Raw genomic sequence first — 14,146 nt, 5'->3', positions numbered from 1 at the left:
AGGTAGTCTCTCTGGAAGGTCTTAGCTTCTGTTGCTTGACATGGGCGATACAGTAGGGGCGGACCCTGGCCAGGCGGAGCTTGTGGGCAGACGCAACCTCTCCGGCGACGAATAATTCCGCTGCTGCTTTCTATGCTGAAGACCTCCCCCCGCCGGGTGGGATGGGTAGAGAACATTGACCCACACCTGCCGGGGGCCTTTCCTGGGACTGAAGATCCCAACATGGTCTCAACGTCGTCACCCTCTCAGCACACACCTTTCCTGCACACATAATGCTGCCTTTCTCCGTCAGGGCCTTATCCTACCAGGAAAAAAAGCAAGCCGCTCAAAAAGGCCGATGCCAGGGAAATCGAGGAAACACCGCCATTTTCCAAATGTTTGCTGTCTACATGTCCCCGCCTCCGGGGCAAGGCCGCGTATGCGGCCAGGCTCCGAAGGCAAGGCCGATACCTGGGCAGTCAGGGCCCCAGCAGTCCAATGGTTTATGGACGTGGGGACACGGATGACCTGTTTGCCGCATACAGGAGGGATCCTTGGGCCCTTCACTGCCTCGCCATTCAGCTCCACAACGTCCACTAGTGGCCCTGGCCTTTGCTTTGGCTGGTGCCCCATTGAACGTGTGCTCCGCAGCCATCTTTCTCCACCCATCACTATCATTCTGCCACCAGGGGATATGTGAGTGTGGGAGTCACCATTTGTCACTGGCAGCAGTGTCACAAATCAGCAGACTTCCAGGTACCAGCTGACCTAGGCTGCCTTCTGCCCCAGGCAAGATCCCGATTCCTATATCCCAGATGCTGACTGACACCTGGGCACTGGGGAACATTCATTTTGATCAACACAGAGGTCTGAGTGAGGGTCAGCGGGCCCGGTAGCTGAAGTCAAGGCCAGGTGGGCGGGGCTGAGGCTTCTTGGCCATCACCATGGAGACAGTCCCCCCACCGGAAGAGTGGGCGGACCTTAAGATGGGCCTGGTGACAAGACTCAGCCAATGGCAGAGATCCGGCCCACCAGGCAGATGACACAGAGCCCTCCACTGTGACCCATGACACCTAGTGGCCACAGGATTTGAGTACACCCTGGGAAAGCCTACGCAGGCACAAGGGAGCCCCTGGTGCGGACTGCTTCAGGCCATTGGCAGAGCAGGCCAGGTACCTCTTTCCCACTTTCCTGAGGATAGCAGTACGCAAGGCATCCCCACTCAGCACCTCTTGCCTCTCTCTGGATGTGTTCCTTCTCTGAAATCTCTTCCTTCTCCCCCTTGTCACTTGACACCTTGGAGTGCCTGACAGAGGGCCTAGAGATGAAAGAGCAAAGGGGGAAGGCCTCTGGCTCCCCTGCTTGCCTATGGGTAGAGAAGATCTGCTAGTCTATCTGGAAGGTCTAGAGAGTAGCCCTTGACTGGGGACCTGCATCACGGGTTGATCCTGGCCAGGTGAAGCTTGCTGACATGTGGCAGCCTCTCCGGAGACTACTAATTCCGCTCATAACATTGTATGCAAATACCCGGCTGAGTGCCACGGGCAGAAAACATTGACACATACCTGCCAGAGGCCTATCCTGGGTCTGAAGAGTCCACCCTGGTCTCCAGCGACTCATCATCTCAGCACACACTTTGCCTGCACGCATGGAATCCGCCTCTCTCCACGAATGCCTTCTCCTGCTAGGAAACACACGATGTCACTCAGCCAAAGGAGAGCACAGGCAAAGTCAACCGAAGCCCCCATCTTCAAGAGTTTGCCCTCTGCTGGGCCACAGCCTCCGCTGGCACAGTGCATGTGTGTCACTTCTCCGAGGATAAGGCCGAAATCCGGGCATCCAGGGCCCCAGCAGTCCAGGGTCTGCGCATGGCCGCATATGGATCACCTCTTTGCCACGTACAGGAGGGAGGCCTGGGCCCTAGACTGGCTCTGCTAGAGCTCCACGACCTCAGCTATTTTCCCTCACCTTTGGCCCGTGTCCTCGTGACTGTGTGATCCCTAGTGACACTTCTTCTCCGACCACTCTGAATCCGCCACCTGCGGATACTTGAGCATGAAGATGAACATCTGTCACTGCCTGCAGTGTCACAGGTCACTAGGTGTCTAGGCTCAGGCTGACGATGGCTGTCTTCTGCCCAGGCAAGGAGCCTAATCCTTCAAAGGCAATGAGGACATGCGGTCATTGGCCGACATTCTTTCTTTCATCCACACAGCGGTCTAGATGAGGGGAAAGAGGCCAGGTAGGCCAGCTGAAGGCTGAGTGCGGGGCCTAAGGCTTCTTTCCCAATCACCATGGAGACGGCCACCGGAAGGCTGGCCGGAACTTCTCACGGGGACGGGTCACAAACACTGAGCCAATAGGAGAGGTCCAGCCTAACCGGCCAGTTCCGCAGAGCCCTCCATTTCACCCACGGACACAAAACGGCCCCTTCTGTTTTGGGCCACAAATTCGAGGCCACCCAGGGAATCACTTCACACTAGGCAGCCCCTCATGTGGACACGTTCGACACACTCGGCCAGCAGGCAGCTACCTCTTTTCCACTTACGCTACCATATCAGTAGGCAAGGTGCCCTTCCTCAGCATCTATGGCCCCTCTCTGGATGTGTTCATTCAGAGAAATCTCTTCCTTCTACCCCTGAGACACATCACAAGTATGAGGGGCCTGAGAGAGAGCCTAGACATGAAACGGGGGAGGCTTCTGGCTGTACTGCTTCCCCGTGGGGAGAGAATAGCAGGTAGTCTCTCTGGAAGGTCTTAGCTTCTGTTGCTTGACATGGGCGATACAGTAGGGGCGGACCCTGGCCAGGCGGAGCTTGTGGGCAGACGCAACCTCTCCGGCGACGAATAATTCCGCTGCTGCTTTCTATGCTGAAGACCTCCCCCCGCCGGGTCGGATGGGTAGAGAACATTGACCCACACCTGCCGGGGGCCTTTCCTGGGACTGAAGATCCCAACATGGTCTCAACGTCGTCACCCTCTCAGCACACACCTTTCCTGCACACATAATGCTGCCTTTCTCCGTCAGGGCCTTATCCTACCAGGAAAAAAAGCAAGCCGCTCAAAAAGGCCGATGCCAGGGAAATCGAGGAAACACCGCCATTTTCCAAATGTTTGCTGTCTACATGTCCCCGCCTCCGGGGCAAGGCCGCATATGCGGCCAGGCTCCGAAGGCAAGGCCGATACCTGGGCAGTCAGGGCCCCAGCAGTCCAATGGTTTATGGACGTGGGGACACGGATGACCTGTTTGCCGCATACAGGAGGGATCCTTGGGCCCTTCACTGCCTCGCCATTCAGCTCCACAACGTCCACTAGTGGCCCTGGCCTTTGCTTTGGCTGGTGCCCCATTGAACGTGTGCTCCGCAGCCATCTTTCTCCACCCATCACTATCATTCTGCCACCAGGGGATATGTGAGTGTGGGAGTCACCATTTGTCACTGGCAGCAGTGTCACAAATCAGCAGACTTCCAGGTACCAGCTGACCTAGGCTGCCTTCTGCCCCAGGCAAGATCCCGATTCCTATATCCCAGATGCTGACTGACACCTGGGCACTGGGGAACATTCATTTTGATCAACACAGAGGTCTGAGTGAGGGTCAGCGGGCCCGGTAGCTGAAGTCAAGGCCAGGTGGGCGGGGCTGAGGCTTCTTGGCCATCACCATGGAGACAGTCCCCCCACCGGAAGAGTGGGCGGACCTTAAGATGGGCCTGGTGACAAGACTCAGCCAATGGCAGAGATCCGGCCCACCAGGCAGATGACACAGAGCCCTCCACTGTGACCCATGACACCTAGTGGCCACAGGATTTGAGTACACCCTGGGAAAGCCTACGCAGGCACAAGGGAGCCCCTGGTGCGGACTGCTTCAGGCCATTGGCAGAGCAGGCCAGGTACCTCTTTCCCACTTTCCTGAGGATAGCAGTACGCAAGGCATCCCCACTCAGCACCTCTTGCCTCTCTCTGGATGTGTTCCTTCTCTGAAATCTCTTCCTTCTCCCCCTAGTCACTTGACACCTTGGAGTGCCTGACAGAGGGCCTAGAGATGAAAGAGCAAAGGGGGAAGGCCTCTGGCTCCCCTGCTTGCCTATGGGTAGAGAAGATCTGCTAGTCTATCTGGAAGGTCTAGAGAGTAGCCATTGACTGGGGACCTGCATCACGGGCTGATCCTGGCCAGGTGAAGCTTGCTGACATGTGGCAGCCTCTCCGGAGACTACTAATTCCGCTCATAACATTGTATGCAAATACCCGGCTGAGTGCCACGGGCAGAAAACATTGACACATACCTGCCAGAGGCCTATCCTGGGTCTGAAGAGTCCACCCTGGTCTCCAGCGACTCATCATCTCAGCACACACTTTGCCTGCACGCATGGAATCCGCCTCTCTCCACGAATGCCTTCTCCTGCTAGGAAACACACGATGTCACTCAGCCAAAGGAGAGCACAGGCAAAGTCAACCGAAGCCCCCATCTTCAAGAGTTTGCCCTCTGCTGGGCCACAGCCTCCGCTGGCACAGTGCATGTGTGTCACTTCTCCGAGGATAAGGCCGAAATCCGGGCATCCAGGGCCCCAGCAGTCCAGGGTCTGCGCATGGCCGCATATGGATCACCTCTTTGCCACGTACAGGAGGGAGGCCTGGGCCCTAGACTGGCTCTGCTAGAGCTCCACGACCTCAGCTATTTTCCCTCACCTTTGGCCCGTGCCCTCGTGACTGTGTGATCCCTAGTGACACTTCTTCTCCGACCACTCTGAATCCGCCACCTGCGGATACTTGAGCATGAAGATGAACATCTGTCACTGCCTGCAGTGTCACAGGTCACTAGGTGTCTAGGCTCAGGCTGACGATGGCTGTCTTCTGCCCAGGCAAGGAGCCTAATCCTTCAAAGGCAATGAGGACATGCGGTCATTGGCCGACATTCTTTCTTTCATCCACACAGCGGTCTAGATGAGGGGAAAGAGGCCAGGTAGGCCAGCTGAAGGCTGAGTGCGGGGCCTAAGGCTTCTTTCCCAATCACCATGGAGACGGCCACCGGAAGGCTGGCCGGAACTTCTCACGGGGACGGGTCACAAACACTGAGCCAATAGGAGAGGTCCAGCCTAACCGGCCAGTTCCGCAGAGCCCTCCATTTCACCCACGGACACACAACGGCCCCTTCTGTTTTGGGCCACAAATTCGAGGCCACCCAGGGAATCACTTCACACTAGGCAGCCCCTCATGTGGACACGTTCGACACACTCGGCCAGCAGGCAGCTACCTCTTTTCCACTTACGCTACCATATCAGTAGGCAAGGTGCCCTTCCTCAGCATCTATGGCCCCTCTCTGGATGTGTTCATTCAGAGAAATCTCTTCCTTCTACCCCTGAGACACATCACAAGTATGAGGGGCCTGAGAGAGAGCCTAGACATGAAACGGGGGAGGCTTCTGGCTGTACTGCTTCCCCGTGGGGAGAGAATAGCAGGTAGTCTCTCTGGAAGGTCTTAGCTTCTGTTGCTTGACATGGGCGATACAGTAGGGGCGGACCCTGGCCAGGCGGAGCTTGTGGGCAGACGCAACCTCTCCGGCGACGAATAATTCCGCTGCTGCTTTCTATGCTGAAGACCTCCCCCCGCCGGGTCGGATGGGTAGAGAACATTGACCCACACCTGCCGGGGGCCTTTCCTGGGACTGAAGATCCCAACATGGTCTCAACGTCGTCACCCTCTCAGCACACACCTTTCCTGCACACATAATGCTGCCTTTCTCCGTCAGGGCCTTATCCTACCAGGAAAAAAAGCAAGCCGCTCAAAAAGGCCGATGCCAGGGAAATCGAGGAAACACCGCCATTTTCCAAATGTTTGCTGTCTACATGTCCCCGCCTCCGGGGCAAGGCCGCGTATGCGGCCAGGCTCCGAAGGCAAGGCCGATATCTTGGCAGTCAGGGCCCCAGCAGTCCAATGGTTTATGGACGTGGGGACACGGATGACCTGTTTGCCGCATACAGGAGGGATCCTTGGGCCCTTCACTGCCTCACCATTCAGCTCCACGACGTCCACTAGTGGCCCTGGCCTTTGCTTTGGCTGGTGTCCCATTGAACGTGTGCTCCGCAGCCATCTTTCTCCACCCATCACTATCATTCTGCCACCAGGGGATATGTGAGTGTGGGAGTCACCATTTGTCACTGGCAGCAGTGTCACAAATCAGCAGACTTCCAGGTACCAGCTGACCTAGGCTGCCTTCTGCCCCAGGCAAGATCCCGATTCCTATATCCCAGATGCTGACTGACACCTGGGCACTGGGGAACATTCATTTTGATCAACACAGAGGTCTGAGTGAGGGTCAGCGGGCCCGGTAGCTGAAGTCAAGGCCAGGTGGGCGGGGCTGAGGCTTCTTGGCCATCACCATGGAGACAGTCCCCCCACCGGAAGAGTGGGCGGACCTTAAGATGGGCCTGGTGACAAGACTCAGCCAATGGCAGAGATCCGGCCCGCCAGGCAGATGACACAGAGCCCTCCACTGTGACCCATGACACCTAGTGGCCACAGGATTTGAGCACACCCTGGGAAAGGCTACGCAGCCACAAGGGAGCCCCTGGTGCCGACTGGTTCATGGTACTGGCAGAGCAGGCCAGGTACCTCCTTCCCACTTTCCTGAGGATATCAGTAGGCAAGGCATCCCCACTCGGCATCTCTTGCCTCTCTCTGTCTCTCTCTTAATGTGTTCATTCTCTGAAATCTCTTCCTTCTCCCCCTGAGTCACTTCACACCTTGGAGTGCCTGACAGAGTGCCTAGAGATGAAAGAGCCAAGAAGGAGGGCCTCTAGCTGTACTGGTTGCCCACGGGCAGAGAAGATCTGGCAGTCTATCTGGAAGGTCTAGAGAGTAGAGATTGATTGGGGAGCTATATCACGGGCGGACCCTGGCCAGGTCAAGCTTGTTCACATGTCACAGCCTCCCCAGAGACTACTAATTCCGCTGATAACGTTGTATGGAAGTACCCAGGTGAGTGCGATGGGCAGAAAACTTTGACACATACCTGCCAGAGGCCTATCCTGGGTCTGAAGAGTCCACACTGGTCTCCAGCGACTCATCATCTCAGCACACACTTTGCCTGCACACATGGAATCCGCCTCTCTCCACGAATGCCTTCTCCTGCTAGGAAACACAGGATGTCACTCAGCCAAAGGAGAGCACAGGCAAAGTCAACTGATGCCCCCATTTTCAAGATTTTGCCCTCTGCTTGTACACAGCCTCCGGTGGCACACTGCATGTGCGTCACTTCTCTGAAAAGAACACCGAAATTCAGACGTCCAGGGCCCCAGCAGTCCAGATTCTGTGGATGGCGGCCTATGGTTCACGACTTTGCCACGTACAAGATGTAGGCCGTGGCCCTAGGCTGGCTCTGCTAGAGCTCCACGACCTCAGGTATTTTCCCCGACCTTTGACCCATGCCCTCGTGAGTGTGTGATCTCTACTTATACTTCTCCTCTGACCACTGTGAATCCGCCACCTGAGGATACGTGAGCGTGGAAATCAACATCTATCACTGGTTTCAGTGTCACTGGTCACTAGGTGTCTAGGCTCAGGCTGACCTTGGCTGTCTTCTGCTCCACCAGGAGCCTAATCCTTCAAAGGCAGTGAGGGCACTTGGTCACTGGCTGACATCCATTCTTTCATCCACACAGTGGTCTCGATGAGGGTAAAGAGGCCAGGTAGGCCAGGTGAAGGCTGAGTGCGGGGCGTAAGGTTTTTCTCCTAATGAGCTTGGAGACAGCCACCGGAAGGCTGGCCGGAACTTCTGACAGGGACGGGTTACAAACACTGAGCCCATAGGAGAGGTCCAGCCTAACCCGCCGGTTCCGCAGAGCCCTCCATTTTACCCATGGATACACAACGGCCCCTTCTGTCTTTGACCACAAAATCAAGGGCACCCAGGGAATATCTTCACAGTAGGTAACCGTTGATGTGGACAGGTTCGACACACTGGGATAGCAGGGAAGTATCTCTGTTCCACTTATGCTAAAATATTAGTATTCATGGCGCCCTTCCTCAGCATCTATGGCCCCTCTCTGTATGTGATCATTCAGAGAAATCTCTTCATTCTACCTCTGAGACACATCACAAGTACGAGGGGCCTGAGAGAGAGCCTGGAGATGAAACGGAGGAAGCTTCTGGCTGTACCACTTTCCCACGGGCAGACAATAGCAGGTAGTCTCTCTGCAATGTCTTAGCTGTTGTTGATTGACATGAGGAATAAAGTAGGGTGGACCCTGGCCAGTTGTAGCTTGTGGGCAGATGCAAGTTCTCAGGCGAGGAATAATTCCTCTGCTGCTTTGTATGGTGAAACCACACCCCCCCCAACGGGAAGGGCAGAGAACATTGACCCACACCTGCCAGGGGACTTTCCTGGGGCTAAAGATCCCAACCTGGTCTCTACGTCGTCACCCTCTCAGCACACACCTTTCCTGCACACATAATCCTGCCTTTTCCGTCAGTGCCTCATCCTACTAGGAAAAAAAGCATTCCGCTCAAAAAGACAATGCCAGGAAAATCGAGGAGACACTGCCATTTTCCAAATTTTTGCTTTCTACCCATCCCCGCCTCCGGTCAAAAGCTGCGTATGCGGCCGGGCTCCGAAGGCAAGGCCGAAATCCTGGCAGCCTGGGCCCCAGCAGTCCAGTGGTTTATGGACGTGGGGACATGGATGACCTGTTTGCCACATATAGAAAATGAACATTCAATATAGAACACATAGTATGGAATAGAGAATACAGGAAATATAGAATATAGAAGAATATAGAATATTGAACATAGAGTATATAATGTAGAATAAAAAACATAGATTAAGAAATAAAGTATAAATGACGCAGAACATAAAATATATTTTATAGAATATAGAAGACAATAGAATATAGATTGTAAAGTACAGAATTCACAATATAGAGGAAAACAGAATATAGAAGAATATAGAATATAGGACAAATGTAGAATATGGAATACAGAAATATATAGTATATAAAAAGATAGAATATGGAAGAACATAGACTATACAATAGAGAATATAAATGAATTTAAAATATAGAATGTAGAATATATAATATGTAATACAAAATATGCAATATAGAATATAGAACAATATTGTATGAAGAAAAATATAGAATATAGAACATCGAATATAGAATACAGAGTATGGAATATAGAATGTACAAAAATACAGAATGTAGAAAAACATCCAAGAACACAGATCATAGAATACAGAGACTTTAAAATATAGAGTATGATACATAGAACACTGAGTATACAATACAGAATATAAAAGAACTTTGAAAATAGAAGGATATATTTTTAGTGTATAGAGGATTTGGAATAAAGAAGAGTATAGAATATACGTTATAGAAGAACATAGCATAAAGAATACAGAATATAGAAGAAAACAGAATATAAATTCAGAATATAGAATACAGAAGAATATAAAATGTACAATGTAGAATAGCGATTATAGAATGCAAACTATAGAATGAAGAATATAGGAGAATATAAATTACAGAATATAGACTATAAATTATACAATATACATGATTATGGAAAATACAATGTAGAATGTAAAATGTAGAATATAGGAGAAAATGGAATACAGAATATACAAGAATATGGAATGTTGAATATAGTATCAAGAATATGGAATATAGAATACACAAAAATATAGTATATGTAAAATATAGAAAATAGAAGATTGAATATAGAACATAGAATATAGAAAAATCTAGAATACAGAATCTAGAAGAATATAGAATGTAGAATTTAGAATACAGAATGTAGAATATGGAAGATTTTAGAATATAGAACATAGAATATACAGTATAGAATACAGAATACGGAATATACAACCTAGACTACAGAAAAACATAGAAGTAAAATATAAAAGAATATAGAACACAGAAGAATGTAGAATAGAGAATACGGAATAGACTATACACGAGAATATTAGATTATAGAAGAATATAGAGAATAGAAAGCATAAAGTACAATAAAAATATAAAAGATAGAAGAATTCAGAAAAATTTAGAACATAAAATGTAGGATATACAAGAAAATAGAATATAAAATTTAGAATGGAGAACATGGAATATGGAATAGAGTATAGAGAAAAATAAAGAATATTGAAAAATTTAAAATACAGAATGCAGACTGTAGAATATTGAATATAGAATTTAGAATGTACAATATAGAATATAGCAGATAGAAGAATATAGATTATAAGTGAAGAATATAGAAGAGTATAGAATGCAGAACATAGAAGAATATAGAATGCAGAATGTAGAATATAGAATAAGGAATATAGAATGTAGAATACAGAAGAATATAGTATATAAAAATATAGAATATAGAACATTGAATATGGAATATAAAATACAGAGCATGAAATAGAGAAATAGAAAAAACATAGAATAGAGATAATAGAATAGAGTATGTACAAAGTAGAATTCAGAATATAAAATATAGAACATAGAATATAAAGGAATATAGATTATAGAATATAGAAGATTCTGGAATATAGAATGTAGAATTAAATATAGAATATGCGAGGTGGGATATAAGAGAATATAGAATGCAGAATATAGTATACAGAATATGCAATATGGAATATAGAATACAGAAAATTATAAAATATATAGACTATAGAAAAAAATTGAATATAGAATACAGACAATGGAATATAGAAAAATATAGAATATAAAACAATAAAAATATACATAATGTACAGAATAAACATTACAGAATATAGAAGATTACGGAATGTAGAACGTAGAATGTAAAATACAGAATACACAATATAGAAGAATATATGATACAGACTATGGAAGAATATAGAATACAGAAAATTGTATAGAAAAGTATAGAATACAGAAAAAGAACACTGAATATGCAACACGGAGTATGGAATATAGAATATAGAAGAATATAGAATACAAAATATAGAATATGAAATAAAGCATAAAGAACACAGAATATAGAAGAATATAGATTAGAGAATATAGAAGATAATGGAATATAGAATATAAAATGCAGAATATACAATATAGAAGAATATAGAGTACAGAATATAGACGAATATAGAAGGAAGAATGAAGAATATGGAATATAGAATACAGAAAAATATAGTATGTAGAAAAATATAGAACATAGAAGAATATGGAAGAATATAGAACATAGAATATGGAAGAATTTAAAATATACAATGCAGAAAGTAGAATATGGAATATGAAATGTGCAATATAGAACATAGAGGAATAGTGTATGTAGAAAAATATAGAATATAGAACATCGAATAGAGTATGGAATACAGAATATAGAAAAATATAGAATACAGAAGAACATAGATTATAGAATGTAAAGAATTTCAAATATAGAATATGGAACATAGAACACTGAAGATAGAATACAGAATATAAAAGAACTTTGAAAATAGAAGAATATAGTGTATAGAGGATTTGGAATAAATAAGGATATAGAATATACATTATAGAAGAATATAGCATAGATAACAGAATATAGAAGAACACAGAATATATGTTTAGAATATAGAATACAGAAGAATATAAAATGTACAATGTGGAATACAGATTACAGAATGCAAAGTATAGAATGAAGAATATAGGAGAATATAGATTATAGAATATAAAAGATTGTAAATTATACAATACAGAAGATTATGGAATATAGAATGTACAGTGTAAAATATAGAATGTAGGAGAATATGGAATATGGAATATAGAAGAACATAGAATGTTGACTATAGTATCAAGAATATGGAATACAGAATACACAAAAACATAGTATATGTAAAAATATAGAAAATGGAAGATTGAATATAGAACATAGAATATAGAAGAATATAGAATACAGAATGTAGAATATAGAAGATTTTAGAATGTAGAATATACAATATGGGATATAGAATACAGAAGAATATAGTATAGAGAAAAATACACAACATAGAACATCGAATATAGAATAGAGAGTATGGAATATAGGATATAGGAAAATATAGAATATAGAAGAACATAGAATTTAGAATGTGGAATATGGAATATAGAAGAATTTGGAATATAGAATATGGAATATACAATACAGGGTATTAATAGAGAATATAGAAAAGTATAGAATAGAGATAAATATAGAATATAGAATAGAGTATGTACAAAGTACAATACAGAATATAAAATATAGAATAAAGAACATAGAATATAGAAGAATATACATTACAGAATATAGAAGATTCTGGAATACAGAATAAAAATTTTTTTTTAATAGAAGATGGAATATAAGAGAATATAGAATGTAGAATATAGTTTACAGAATATACAATATGGAATATAGAATACTGAAAATTATAAAAAAAATAGACTATAGGAAAAAACATTGAATATAGAATACAGACAATGGAATATAGAAAAATATAGAATTTAGAATATAGAATGTAGAATACAGAATATAAAATATAGAATAAAAAATACATAATATAGAGAATATACATTCTAGAATATAGAAGATTATGGAATATAGAATGTAAAATACAGAATATACAATATAGAACAACATATGGTACAGACTATAGAAGAATATAGAATGTAGAATATAGAATACAGAAAATTATACAGAAAAATATAGAATATAGAAAAAGAACATTGAATACAGAACACAGAGTATGGAACATAGAATATAGAAGAATATACAATGTAGAATACAAAATATAGAATATGAAATAAAGCATAAAGAACACAGAATATAGATTAGAGAATATAGAAATAATGGAATATAGAATGTAAAATACAGAATCTACAATATAGAAGAATATAGAATTCAGAATATAGAATAATATAGAATATAGAAGGAAGAATGTAGAATATGGAATGTAGAATACAGAAAATTATAGTATATAGAAAAATACAGAATATGGAAGGAAAAGAATTTAGAATGTAGAATACAGAACATAGAATATTGAAGAATTTAAAATATACAATGTAGAATACAGAATATAGAAGAATATTGTATGTAGAAAAATATAGAATATAGAATACAGAGTATGGGATATAGAATATACAAAAATATAGTATATAGAAGAACATAGATTATAGAATATAGAGAATTTAAAATATAGAATATGGAACACAGAACACTGAAGATAGAATACAGAATACAAAAGAACTTTGAAAATAGAAGAATATAGTGTATTCTATATTTTACATTCTACATTCCATAATTTTCTATATTTTATAATCTGTATTCTATAGTCTTTATTCTGTATTTTATATTCTGTTTTCTGTATTCTACTTTCTATATTCTAAATTCTGTATTACATGTTCTTGTATAATCTATATTCTGTATTGTATAGTCTTCTACTGTGTATATTCTTCTATAATGTATATTCTATATTCTTCTGTATTCTATATTCTAATTCTATATTCTCTATTCTTCCATATTGTGTATTCTACATTCTACTATATTCTTTTTCTGGTATTTTCTATAGCCTTCTCTATTCTATATTCTTCTATATTCTAAATTTATATTCAATATTCTTCTATATTCTGTATTCTATATTCTTCCGTAACGTATATTCTATAATCTATATTCTTGTTTATATTCTTCTGTATTCCATATTCTTGTATATTCTATATTCTACTATTTTCTATATTCTTTTACATTCTATATTCTATCTTCTGTGTTCTGTGTTCTATGTTCAGTTTTCTTCTATGTACTATTTCCTTCTATATTCCATATTCTATATTTTAAATTCTTCTATATTCTATATTCCACATTCTAAATTCTATGTTCTTCTATATTCTATATTTTCCTATATCCTATATACCATACTCTCTATTCTCTATTCGATGTTCTATATTTCTCCATACTATATTCTTCTGTATTCTATATTCCATATTGTATAGTCTACATTTTAAAATCTTCTATATTCTACATTCTATATTAAACATTTGACATTTTTCTATATTCTATATTTTTTTATATTCAATCTTCTATTTTCTATATATTTACATATACTATATTTTTGTGTATTCTATATTCCATATTCTTTATACTGTATTCAACATTCTATATTCTTGCCTGCGGGACCCTGTTCAGGCCTATTCTTGCCTACAGGGCTCCTCTATTCTGGCCTCTTCTTGCCTGTGGGATT

The sequence above is a fragment of the Loxodonta africana genome, assembly GCF_030014295.1.
Source record: "Loxodonta africana isolate mLoxAfr1 chromosome 26 unlocalized genomic scaffold, mLoxAfr1.hap2 SUPER_26_unloc_1, whole genome shotgun sequence".
NCBI lineage: Eukaryota > Metazoa > Chordata > Mammalia > Proboscidea > Elephantidae > Loxodonta > Loxodonta africana.
Note: the sequence above shows the minus strand (reverse complement) of the source record.